This window comes from Felis catus, chromosome F2, assembly GCF_018350175.1.
Source record: "Felis catus isolate Fca126 chromosome F2, F.catus_Fca126_mat1.0, whole genome shotgun sequence".
In the NCBI taxonomy this organism is placed as follows: domain Eukaryota; kingdom Metazoa; phylum Chordata; class Mammalia; order Carnivora; family Felidae; genus Felis; species Felis catus.
Window position 1 is genome coordinate 28,363,783 of NC_058385.1, and position 14,095 is coordinate 28,377,877.

Below are 14,095 nucleotides of genomic sequence, written 5' to 3' on the forward strand. Positions count from 1 at the left end.
ATGTAATGACCAGTTTCCTCTGACAAATCTCTTTAAAACTGTCTTTCCCAAGTGTAGGCCCAAACTCAGAATGCTAAAATTCTTAACAGACTTTTTTCACTCAAACAATCCTTGGTGCTCCTCAGATAGGCCACTGAGTTTACTACTTTACCTTATAAAGGATGGATACTGGATATAATTGAAATATTTTTTCTGCATATATTAACAATCTCAATCACCATGAAAGCTAACTAATATAAATGGCCCAGAGACCCTCTCTTGGCATCTAGAATCAGAAAATTCCTTTTCCTTTCTTAAGTAGACCTTACAACAACTCTCGAATTCGGGCACCCCATTTATAAAAACCCTTCTCATTAAAGGTAGAAGAAAAAACTGTGCTTTGTGATGCTTATCTCCCAAACTGGAACCTTGTCATAAACCCATTGTTTTCCTTGGCATTTTTCTTGATCTTGTGTGTTGACTCATCATGTTTACAAGTGGGAGGGCAGCAGCTCCACTTGTTAAAGTCTCCGTAGAAGGTATTCTGGCCTCGCCTGTCCCACTCTGACTCTCTAATAGAGTACAGGCCTCATTACTCCAAACTAGCACCCAGCACTTCCAAGCCAGCCTGACTACCACCAAAAAATCTACTTTGTCTGTTTCTCATATAATTGTCAACTGCTGACCCAGTCTAAATCCAGCCACATTACTACTTTCACTTCCTGGTAGAGACGACTTCCATGACCATTTAACAGTTTTCCAATACTCTGTTATACACTTGTAAGTCGCTTAGAGAGTTGATCTTAAAAATTCTCACCACTGTAGAACCAAACTAAAATGGAGTCACTAATGTCAAGGACAAAATAGGGAGGTGGTCAGCACAGGTGCATGAAGGAAATGTAACCTAACCTAACACGAATTTATAGCTCTTCCCAGAAAGCAGCAGAGGATACCAGCTCGTCCCCGAACATCACATCTGTTCATGCCATCTCTGGACTTTCTTGTTCCCCTGACTCACCTACCCTGATTCAAATAGGGGAAAAAACCCACTAGACAACCAATTAGCTGCAAAATAATGTCCTCACTGACCCCATAAAAATCTCTTTGTGAACAACTCAGGGTTTACTGCTCCCATAGCCTTGAGTTTTGCAGCTCGCTGGTGGAAAGCCTTGCAAGAAACACCTTTCTTCGTTTTATTCAGTATGCAGAGTTTGGTTTTTGACACCACAAAAAAGAAATAGTAATCCTGTGATGTGATAGAAGTGTTAGCTAACACTGTGGTGGTAATCATTTTGCAATATATAATTATATCGAATCAACATATTGTACATCTTAAATTTACACAATGTTGCATGTCAATTATATATGAATAAAGCTGGAGGGAAAAAAGAATTTAAATTAATAGCTGTTCATAATGCTCCATCTTGATTCAACTCATGTTCTCTTAACAACCCTGATACATTATTTGTTGATGGCACATATCTTAAAAATAATCAATGTATATTTTGTGCTGGGCAGTGTTTATAGAAGTTACCTCATTTAAAGCTTTAAGTTAACAGCTCTGTTGATAATAGATAAGACTTAGAAGTCATTCATGATTGCAACTTTGTTGGGTCCCCAGAAGCACATTCATTTGTGTAGAATATTTATTAGAGTGTACACTTGCCACACGAAGCACCCACAATGACAAAGGCAAATTGATCCAGACTTTTCAAAAATATTGGAGGGGGGGTATTTCCCGAGAGATGTGACAGGTGACCAAATCTTGCCTTTCCTGTAATTATGTTGACCCAGCAAAAATGATAAAAGTATGGTATGACTCCCCTCAAGGCCAGTTTGAGCATTTATGAGATTTCATTTAGTTGCCCCAAAAACAAAGCTTTAATTAAGTTTTAGAAATATATATATATGTGTGTATATATATGTATATATATATATATTTAATTTTCTGGTGAAATTGAAGCTTTCTTTGCTAAAAGTCTAACATTCTAATTTTTGAGGGGGAAAACTTACCCCCCCCCCTTAACAGGTGAAATGCTTAAGAAGTTATACAAGATTCTTCTTTTACTTTTTTAAAATGTTTATTTATTTTGAGAGAGAGCGCACATGCACGTAAGTGGGGCAGGGCACAGGGAGAGGGAGAGAGAATCCCAAGCAGGCTCCACGCTTAGCGTGAAGTCTGATGTGGGGCTCGATCTCACAACCGAGAGATCATGACCTGGGCCAAAATCAAGAGTTGGGTCCTTAACCAACTGAGCCACGAAGGCACCCCCAATACTCTTCCTTCAAAACAAAACTCATTGGCGGCAATGGGACTCAGCTTTGACCTCCTGCCACTTCCTCTCAGTTCCATTGATACCATCACCATGGTCCCAGCTGGTAGTGCACTGATTGGAACGGCTGTCATGAGCAGAACTTAGTTTTGAACATGAATAACCATGGCTTTGTGGTGTGTACTTTTAATAGAAAAGTCTCCAAAGTTGGTGATTTCTTGACCAATGGGGCAAAGGCAACCAAAGTGGTTGATGCTCACTCCAGGCTGAAGAAGTGCAGGCCGATCAGACTGTTTGTGATGGCTGGTTAAGCTGTTGATGACTTCATTGAAAAATTAGTACCATTGTTAGACGCTGGTGACATCATCATTGATGGAGGAACTTCTGGATACAGGGATACCACAGTGTTGAGACCTCAAGGCCAAGAGTATCTTGTTTGTGGAGAGTAGAGTTAACGGTGGAGAGGAAGGGGCCCAGGATGGCCAAGAGGGACAAAAAAGGCTGGCCACACATCATTTTGTGACTGAGTGGGAGATGAAGGAGCAGGACACTTTGTGCAGATGGTGCACACTGGAATAGAGAACGGGGAAATGCAAACTCATCCATAAGGCTTACCGCTTGATGGAAGATGTTCCAGGCATGGAGCACAATGAGATGGCAAAGGCATTTGAGTAATGGAATAAGACAGAGCTAAGATTGAAATCACAGCCAATATTCTTAAGTTCCAAGACAGCAATGGCAAACACCTGCTGCTGACGATCAAGGACAATGAGAGGCAGAAGGGCACAGGAAAGTGGACCACCATCTCAGCCTTGGAGTACCATGGTCCTGTCACCCTCCTTGCAGAAGCAATTTTTCTTGATGTTTATCACCTCTGAAGGATGAGAGGATTTAAGTTAGCAAAAAGCTGAAGGGTCCCCAAAGATCCAGTTTGAAGGTGGTAAGAAATCATTCCTGGAGGACATTCAGAAGGCCCTCTATGCTTCCACGATCATCTTATGTGCACAAGGCTTCATGCTGCGAAGACAAGCAGCCACGGAATTTGGCTGCACCCTCAACTATGGTGGCGTCACCCTGACATGGAGGGGGTCTGCACCATTAGGAGTGTGTTCCTAGGAAAGATAAAAGATGCATTTGATCAAAACCCATAACTTCAGAATCTACTACTAGATGACTTTTTTAACTCAGCTGTTAAAAACCACCAGGACTTCTGGCAGCAGGCAGTCAGCACTGGTGTCCAGGCAGGTATTCCCGTGCCCTGCTTCACCACCGCCCTTTCCTTCTATGATGGGTACAGACACGAGATGCCACCTGCCAACCTTATCCAGGCCCAGTGGGGTTACTTTGGGGCTCACACTTATGAACTCTTAGCCAAACCTGGGCAGTTTAATCACACTAATTGGACAAGCCATGGTGGCAGCATGGCATCATCTTCATACAGTGCCCAATCGGACTGGTTACCCGCCACAATGCCACAGACTGGGACATTCCACTTACCACACAGCTCTGCTCACACAGCCCTCTGCCCTATTTTCTGATCAGACCTCTTAAAATAAAGCCTCATAAGAGACTCCTGAAGGAGCCAACCTGAGTTTACTTGTAACATAGATCTGTGAGAACCACCTTGCCCTCTGCCCTTGCTTCTTAAGACCAACCAGGAGCTGAGGCACTTGGGTGGCTCAGTCGGTTGAGTGTCTGACTTTGGCTCAGGTCACGATCTCATGGTTCGTGAGTTCAAGCCCTGTGTTTGGCTGTGTGTTGACAGCTCAGAGCCTGGAGCCTGCTTCAGATTCTGTGTCTCCCTCTGTCTCTGCCCCTCCCCATTCGTGTTCTGTCTCTGTCTCTCAAGTATAAATAAATGTTAAATTTTTTTTATTTATATTAAAAAGAAAAAGACCAACCAGGAGTTGACCGTGTGCGAGGTAATGTGAATCAGCTACGGGAAACAGTTTTCCAAGTATCCCCTGTGGTTAGGGAGTCAGTGGCAGTTTCACTTGATAGAAGCACACATAGATGGGCGCAGTTTCTGTGGAATTTGCTCAAATTGAAGTGGAATTCCTTTGTTTCCCTACTTAATAAAAGATCCATTGTAAAAAAACAAAAACAAAAACAGACACTCATTGGCCTATTAGCATAAAAGCTCTGAGGAGGTAAAAAGAATTAATAATATTTTTAAGTTTTTTACATTTTTATTCTTAAAAAATCCATAGTTACAGGAAAGTCCCAAGAACAGTTAACCCCTATGTGCCCTTCATCTGTATTCACTAATTGTTAACATTCCCACATTTGCTTTATATCTCTCTCCTTTCTCTGTCTTTTTTTTTTTTAATTTTTTTTTTCAACGTTTATTTATTTTTGGGACAGAGAGAGACAGAGCATGAACAGGGGAGGGGCAGAGAGAGAGGGAGACACAGAATCGGAAACAGGCTCCAGGCTCTGAGCCATCAGTCCAGAGCCTGACGCGGGGCTCGAACTCACGGACCGCGAGATCGTGACCTGGCTGAAGTCGGACGCTTAACCAACTGCGCCACCCAGGCGCCCCTCTGTCTTTATATATATTATATATATTCATAAAAATAATAAAATGATTATTATTACTAATGCTAAACCATTTAAAAGTTGATTACAGATATTATGACCTTTATTTTTATGTTTTTAATTGTTGACCCTATATTTTTAAATACTCTTATGTTTCTCTTTTAGGAATAGGCATATTTTCTTACAAAACCTCATTCCAGTGATCAAATTCAGAAAAATCAATATTGGTTTGGTGTCATAATATAATATACTACTCATCTCCTATACATCATTCTTGATCTAGAATCCATTCCGGAATCACCAGTTGCAATCACTGATTGTCACGTCTCTTTACTTTATCTGTCACAGTTTCTCATGTGTCTTTACCTTTATGAGATTGATATGTTTTAAGCATACAAGCAAGTTGTTTTATGGACTCTCCATCAGTATGGGCTTTTTGATGTTTTGTTATAATTAATTTTTAGATGTTTGGCAGGAGAACCAAGTAACTAATGCTGTTTGTAGTGTACCACATCTAGAGACACATGATGGTCATTTATCACTATTGCTAGTGATGTTAACTTCAATTGCTTGGCTCAGTTGGCTTCCACAAGATTTCAAGGTTCCATCATCAATATTTCCTTTGTAATTAATAAGTAATCTGTGAGGAAATACTCTAAGACAGTTTAATTATCTCTTCCTCATCAAACTTTCACCTAGTCATTTCAGCATTTAATGATTATTGCCTAAGTCAGTGATCATTATGGCACTTGCAGAGTGATGATTTTTTCCAACTCTATCTTTCCTCCTACATGTATTATATAATATTCCATGATAAAGAAGAGCTTTTCCTTTTCTCCCATGTATTTATTTATCATAAATACATAGTTAATTATTATTTGATTTAATGTGTTCTTTTTTTGAAAGAGAGAGAGCACACACAAATGGGGATGGGACAGAGGGAGAGGGAGAGAGAGAATCTTAAATAGGTTCCATGGCAGCGCAGAGCCCAATGCAATGCAAGACTCAGTCTCACGATTGTGAGAGTTGAAATCAAGAGTTGCTTGGGGCGCCTGGGTGGCTCAGTCGGTTGAGCATCTGACCTCGGCTCAGGTCATGATCTCACAGTCTGTGAGTTCGAGCCCCGCATCGGGCTCCGTGCTGACAACTCAGAGCCTGGATCCCATTTCAGATTCTGTGTCTCCCTCTCTCTCTGACCCTCCCCCGTTCATGCTCTGTCTCTCTTTGTCTCAAAAATAAATAAACGTTAAAAAAAATTAAAAAAAAAAGAGTTGCTTAACCAACTGAGCCACCCAGAAGCCCCTTTGCTGCTATATTTGTATTGATAGTTAGATTGTCCCAGATTTGCCATTGAGATCCCTTCAAGCTGGCTCCTATGTCCTTTTTACAATACCCATTAGTTTTTAGAGCTTCCTTTTTTTTTTTTTTTTTTTTTTTCATTAAATAAGGTCCTTCAGACTTATCTTGAATTTTCTGTGTCCCAGCCCTGGAATCAGGCAAGTCTCTAACCTATTGAGAAACCATCACATGGTTTGTTTAATGTTTATTTATTTTTTAGAGAGAGACAGACAGTCGGAGTATGAGCAGGAGAGGGTCAGAGAGAAAAGGAGACACAGAATCTGAAGCAGGTTCCAGGTTCTGAGCTGTCAGCACAGAATCCAATGGGGCTTGAACCCATGATGTGAGATTATGACCTGAGCCAAAGTTGGACACTTAACCAACTGAGCCACCCAGGCACCCCTGATGTGGTTTGTTTAAATCTACTTAGAGTGTTTGTTCTGTACAATTATATCAATAAGTTTATGTCTCCTCAACATATGCTCTCAAGGAATCTTTTTCCTACATTCATGCTTTCTCATGCTGACTACATGAAAATGTGGTATATACTTTGACAAGATCATCCTGCCCTAGCTGTTTTTAGTGGAGAATGGTATTTCAAAACCAAACTCTGGGTGGTAACTGCTCATTATACCAGTGTGTAATTGCTTCTTAGCTCAATCAGCAGATAAAACTAAGAAGCATAGACTTTTATTATAGATATGGTGTATTTTAAATCATGAATTAGGAAATGCATATATATTTTTATACTATGAATTTTTAGACATCTAATTCCAATCTAATACCACAATATTCTTTATTTTTTAATTTATTTTTATTTATTTTGAGAGAGATAGTGAGAGCAAGCAGGGAAGGGGCAGAGAGAGAAGAGGGAGACAGAATATCAAGCAGGCTCTGCATTGTCAGTACTGAGCCCAATTCAGGGCTCAAACTCAAGAACTGTGAGATCATGATCTGAGCTGAAATTAAGAGTCAGCCACCACCCAGGTGCCCCTAATACCACAATATTCTTTTCTACCTTTCCAAATTCTATATTTGTATCTCTCTTCCGCCACAGAGACAAACCTGACTCCCAATAATAAGATTATATTGACTCAGTTCTCAATCCTACTGTATATACAAAATGGTTCCAGAATTTCCACACCCAGTACTATACAAACAAGAACAATTTTGAAATGTTCAAGGAACAGGTTTTGTTTTTTTGGATTCGGAGTTGTTTTGGGTTGTGGGGGTGGGGGAGTTTGTAGTTTTGTTGTCTTTAAATTGAGGGTATATAATCGAAGCACTGTGTTTAAAAGTTATGAACTAAGAGTATTTAAAATTAGAACAATTAATATTTACAGAAGAATTTGATCCTCCTCATCTTAAAGTTCTTCCCTAACCTTAATTATGATATAATGTACATCACAAAGTCCCCATAAATTCTCACGTTTTTACTAAGTTATCCTTATTACATCTTGATCTTGACAGGTATTTTCAAAACCTAGTATCATATACAATCATACCCAACAGGTGCAAACTGTACTTCCTAAAGAGATACCTGTGCACACACCCCTATGTAATACACAACCGGTAGATTGGTTATATGGGGAAAGACACCGATGAAAATCAGTTTTAGAACTGTATTGAAAACAGGGTCATTCAAGTGTTTCTAACCACTAATGCTGTTCTTAAATTCCAGAACACATAATCCATGGATTTATACTTTCCAATGCAAATGTACCAAGGATTTTTACAACCTAAATATCCATTCCCATTGGAGATCTAATTCAGAAGCAGGAAATTTACAGAAATAAAAAAGACAACTGCCACAGACCATTGCCACGGCTGCCAACATTGCCAATTGTGGAATTTTATATCTGGTCCAGATCCTCCTAAAAAGTATTAACCCAAACACATCTAATGCATACGTCTCAATCGAACTCTAGGCCTCCCACAATTACTGCTGTTACATATATACCCAGGGCCTCACAATCACCCATATGACGTCAAAAATGGGAAGGGACACGTCACTAACGATGCAAATTATAAGTCAACTGTTTTGTCACAAATCAGTTCAGAACCATCACGTGATTTGTTTAAAGCTATCAAAAATGTTTGTTCTTCACAATTAGACTAATTACAACTAGGCATAAACTGGTACCGACTGATTATCTTTATACCCTCTCAGTACACACCCAAGGGACTATTTTTCCTATATAATTAGATGGGCCTTCCATGCTAATGACATCAACATATGACCTATACTTTGAGAAAATCATACTGCTTTTCTAAGGATTCAAGACAAATCCCTCTGCATCTCATATTTGTGGTGAGAAACCTGGCAAGGTAGCTTATCAAAAAAGATCCGAGACACCAGGTACCATGAAAATGTTGTCCTCAGACTGAAATTTATAACTGACTATAACTGAATGACAAATAAAAGAGCTTAAGCACTCAACCCACAAAAAAATTGTTGGCTAGACTAGTTCCAGCTAATAAAATTGTCCCTGACTATTTACAGGCCAACCAAATCCTGAATCAATACAATAACTAATGCCCAGGGAAACACTTGAAGAAAAGTGGAATCGTTAATTTGGGGGAGAAGGAAGGGGTTGGAATGGTACATAGATTTTAGGGTTGGCCAAATTTATCCATGAGACTTATACTCCTGGTTGGTTCTAGGCCAATTAAAAATTAGATACGAAGTGGGATTGCAAATATTTCTTTTAATATTATGAATGTCCTCATACATCTTCCCTTTTCTACTGAATCATATTGCTTAAAAGCTATTCCATTGCCACTATGCCAGAGTGACAACTAGCTGATGCTACCACTGTCAAAACAACTGAAGTCACCACAACTCACTTAGCCCACTTTGACCAAAAGGAGGACAGTATTATGATAAGCAAGAAATAGTACAGTCATCGTTTCACTAAGGAGGGTGTTCAGCGAAGTCCAGGCAGCAGTTCAGCAATAGTCATACCCAGAAATAAAACACATCATTTTCAGAGTTTTCAGAAAGAGTTTTCAGAAAACTCATAAATAACTACTGTTACCTTCCCTGACAAATGCCAGTTTGCTTCAAAGACAAGGTTCCCCCTGATAAGTTTTAACTAATAGTTAAATACACATTTGAGCTCAAAGCTAATGTTACTGTCAAATTGAATTTTTGATGAAATAGCTTTTTAAAAATATTACTGAGATCTATTAATTCAATTTCATTTGATAATAAAGCAGAACAGGGGTGGGGTAAGTTCAGAGGGTCAGAGAACGAGTTAATAAATGATTAATGGAAAAATATCCCTGGAAGGCAGTATAATAAAATGCTTTTGCTTTTTTCTTCCCTAATTCCTCCTCTTCATCCTCCCCTTCCTCCTCCTTCTCCTCCTCTTCCCCTCCTTCTCCTCCTCTTCCTCCTCCTCCTCCTCCTCCTCCTCCCCCTCCTCCTGGCTATGATTTAAAATAAACAAAGTTCTTGGGCAACTAATGTTAATTGTATGTATAGTACTGTGCTCATTGTGGGGCTTCTGTTTAAAAAATAAAATAAAATGGGGCCTATGGGATAAATACAGTGAGTCATACTTCTCCTAGATTTCTCCTCCAGGCATTTCGGTATTATCTCCATTGTGTTCCCACTTGAGTGTTGTAAGCTAAAATGCTGAGTGGAATCCCAAGGGGAATCAACTTCCCAGCTTCGGTGGTGTCCAACTAATGTTCTCCTTGAACTCAACTTGTAAATCAACTCACAGAGAGAAGGAAAGAGTCATAGTAGTTGCTGCCAAGAGAGCAAACAGTTTTCGAACACTACCAATTTAATGTAAAGATTCAACTTATTAAATTTATATTGTCCCTTTTATGATTAGAGCAAGTTCGTTCCCAAAAAAGTTCAATTATAAAACTATCAGTAGGACTTACTCATCTCAATAGGTCATTTTGTTTCCAGGTAAATTATACTAATTATTAATATGTACAAGTCCCATTTGTACATAAAGAAAACCTTAGGTACAAAAAAAAGGAGATAATCATTAACTAAACATCCTTCATATTCAAATAACTGATCTAAGAGGAAATAATAAGATATGTTCATTCGTCATTTCAGAAAACAACTCTAAAACATTGGAAAATTCCTGAACTATATAGATTTCATTATTAATAAGGAATACTCCCCTTTCTCAGGATGACTTCCTTTTAATTAAACCATATTAGATAGTGCTATTGAAGGGCACCTGATTCTTTTTATTCTTTATTAATCTATAAAAGTTTAAATATAGCAAAATAGTCAAAATGTTAGTCAGTTAACTATTTTTTCATCTTACTATTTTAGATGCATTACTAGATATCTTCAGTTATAACTGCATTCCCAACTACCTAAAAAGAAATTTTATGGCTTCCGCTGCTGCCCCCCAAACTTCCTTTGTAATCAACTAATGTCAGATCAAAACAATTAACTCAACTCTAACAATATTTTTTGTATCTCACTAGCTTTTAATAATTACTTTAGAATTCCTTCCCAGACACTTGATTATTAATAGCAGAAAGTCATATGACTACATTAGATTACATCAGCTAAACCTCCAAAGCAACTGTTCCTCTCCACTTTGGAAAGAAATCAACACCTCAGGCTTCCTCACAGAGATAAAACACAATACACTGTAACCCACAGTAATTAAAATCTCTGTTAGCACATCTTTCATTTCCACAGCTTCCTCTTACTACTGTTAAAGATTTTAAAAAATTGACAAAGGTTTTATCCACCTCTGCCCTTTAGGGAATGGGGAAGAATATAAATAAACAATAGTAAACAGCTTAGTAACTGCTCCTGACAGGAGCTATGCAAAGAAATGTGGTTGAAAGCATCACTATGGCTTCACCAGGTTCAATCATTTTGAATTATTTTCAACCGTATTTTATTATTGTCACTGTTAGTTCCCAAGTATTTATGGACTTTCAGCTGTGTGAATCATGAAGCCAAGCACTATAAAGGATATAAAGATATACACTATTCAGTCCATACCCTTAAAAAGTTTAAATGTATTGGAAATGGTAAACATAGTATTTATAATTTATTAAGTATCCATAGTGATTTAGGCAGTTTATACATGATAACCCTATAGTCTACCCCAAATCCTGGAATACCGGCCTTATGTCACATTGTAGAAACTTAGTACTTATTCCTTAATTTGGGTATCCACCCATCCTTATCAAAATCATTTGTTTCAGGGAAAGCTGATTTTTATCCTCAGGCTTCTGGGGCCTATTCTATCTCTGTAGTTAGATGAGTCAAAAATCCTCTTTTTTTTTTTTTTTTAATCAGAGCGACTTGATTGTGTTTTCTATACTTTGCAACCAAAAGCAGTCTAACTGATACCCAGGATATTTATCCTCCAAAATAAATATAATTTTCTTATAAAGAGGTGAAGGTTACACTTTCTTTTATTGTGCATTAAAAAATTTAAACATTAAGGAGAAGGTTGGTGGTTTCATAATATAAAAGCCTGAAATTTCACTAAGTAAATATTTGTTGGGTGAATAAATTGGCTGAACAAGTGAATGAATAATGAATAAACTATTGAATATAAAATAATTCTCTATTCCTATTTGCCCCTACCCTCCCAGGCCAATATCCATGATTCAAATTGTTATGTTAGAAGAAAAGAAAGAAAAATAATTGATTAATAAGTCAGCTTTTTAAATTTATTTAGGGTTGTTTTTTTTTAGCCAGTTGATGACAGCCTGCTATCTCTGTATACTATAGTAAATCATACTAACCTACCCTCTTCCCTGCTTGACATTACTTAAAAATCACACAAAGCTGAGGTTAGGTGGCTAGCACCCAAAGAGTCAGAAATAGAAAAGAGTCACACATCTGACACTTGCCCCTATGCATACTGACCTCCTTCTCACATTTCTATCCATCAGTAAGTCATGTTCCCCAAAGGATGAGAGATTAGACAATAGAATGTGTGCGAGTTTTGTTCTGTTTTGTTTTTTGTTTGATCAAAGTGCAGAAAAAGATCTCACTCAACTGCCAGTGGTAGTTGTTACAGACATTAATGTCATGACTTAGGGATCCTGTTCTCCAAGGAAGCTAGAGAATATGTAAACATGATACATAACCTGAGGGGGAAAGGTGTGGTGGGGAGAAGAGGAGTACCATAAAGATTTGAGTCACACAGACAGGCTGAAGATCTCTCATCTCATTACTGGTAACTACTCCACTGAGAAGGAATTAGCTCTCACATTTAAAGTGGGAAATGACCCTAGAAAGGGAGAAAATGGCTATATATTTCCAGACCCTGCCAACTTCCATACTGCTCTCTTGCTGTGTCATCGTCACAGACCTGTACAATGACAGGAAAAATAATTTCTAATCTTCCTGTTCAAGAAGTAATTTTATTGATCTCCACTTTATCTTTTATTTTTCCTATGATTCAGCAGGTCAGAATTGCTCTAGTTCCAATAGTTTTCTATCACTCAGCAGATGTCCATAGGGTTTAAATGTCTTACAAGTTAATAGGAGGTGAAGAAATTTATTTCAGCACCAAGGAGAGTGACTGTTATTTTCAAATAGTTTTATGTTTAAAACTGCATATTATTCATGAGCCTAGAATTTTTGATATATGACTTAATAGAAACCTGCTAAGAAATTATTTCATTCATTAGAATAACCACAATCATTTCTATAAAATTAAAAATTTGCCAGGATTCTGTATGTATTCATGATTTCAACAATGTGCTATTCTTTTAGCTATCAACTGCAATGGAATTGGCGATTCTTTCCCTTTTTTCAAATGTCAAAAAACCACAGTTTCCTGAATGGATCTAGACTAGAGGAAGGCTCAGAGAAATCACAGAAGTGTTAAATTAAAATCTCTATGAGAACAAGGTCTAAAATCTTTTTCACGGTTGTGTCCTCAAAGCTTGGCATGTGATAAACGCTCAATGAATATTTATGTGAGTCTTCTGAGAAAGAACGAATTAATGAATGACACTCATTAAGTCAATAAGAATGAATTAGTGAATGCCCTCTCTCTAATCAAAGGTCGCTTTTTGCACCTGATCTCACAGATCCTCACATACCACATTGCTCAGCCTGAAACTTTTAACACATCTTTCTGTGACCTGTATCAATTGGGTCTGCAGATCTCTGAAAAATCATCCCCCAGATCACACCTTTCATTGCCACTAAGCTTTCAGCATGAAGGTTTCTTCTTTGAAACCTGAAAGAGTCACTGGGGTTTCAATCCAGAGATGCAATTCTACATCTCCAAGGTAGAATGGCATTACCCATCTATGGTCCTCCAATACCCAAGCCAATCAGTCAACCCGGTTCTGCCATGTAACCAGATGGAGAGGTCACAGACTCTGGAAGCTGACTCTCCCTTTCCTCCTTGAGGTACCCAGGTGGACCATAACTATTTGTCCCTATTCCTAAGTAACCCAGACAGGCCCTTCCTTCTGTGCCAAGAGTAGGAAACACCAGGCCTCACTCTGCCCAGAGACCTTCAAGAGTCCGAGACATCTGAGACAAAAGTCAATAATGCAGTTCTGTTTCAAGTTGCTACCATAGCCAGACATGGGGTCACTCTGGGGGACTAGAAACTACCAAAACAGGGTTAAAGGTGAAAGAGAAAACATGAACAAGTAAAACCACAACTTTTAAACAGATGTTTTCACTAGTCGGCATGCTGTGAAGACTTTTCAAAGCTTTAAATCCCTTCACCTTTTTAATGTCTATTTGTGAGATAAAACAAGTGTGAACAAAATCAATCCTCTTGGCTCCCAGGTAGGCACAGCCCAGTTCTTAGCTCCTAGGAGGCTTCTGGGCTAAGGCTCCACTCTACTTGGACTGTACTATCAGGCCCCCAAAACGGGGGGGAGCTGCTAGGGAAGGACTGATTTCCATTTCAAACTGCATTCTGGTACTTTGTACTCCAGCACCATTGGTCGATCAATATTTAATGCTTGGAGATTCTGACTCTGCG

The 14,095-nt window shown here is 38.5% G+C and overlaps 1 pseudogene; it reads left to right on the top strand.

Moving 5' to 3' along the window:
- The first annotated feature begins 2,174 nt into the window (after positions 1-2,174).
- On the top strand, positions 2,175-3,843 carry LOC101091086 (annotated as a pseudogene).
- The last annotated feature ends 10,252 nt before the right edge of the window (positions 3,844-14,095 follow it).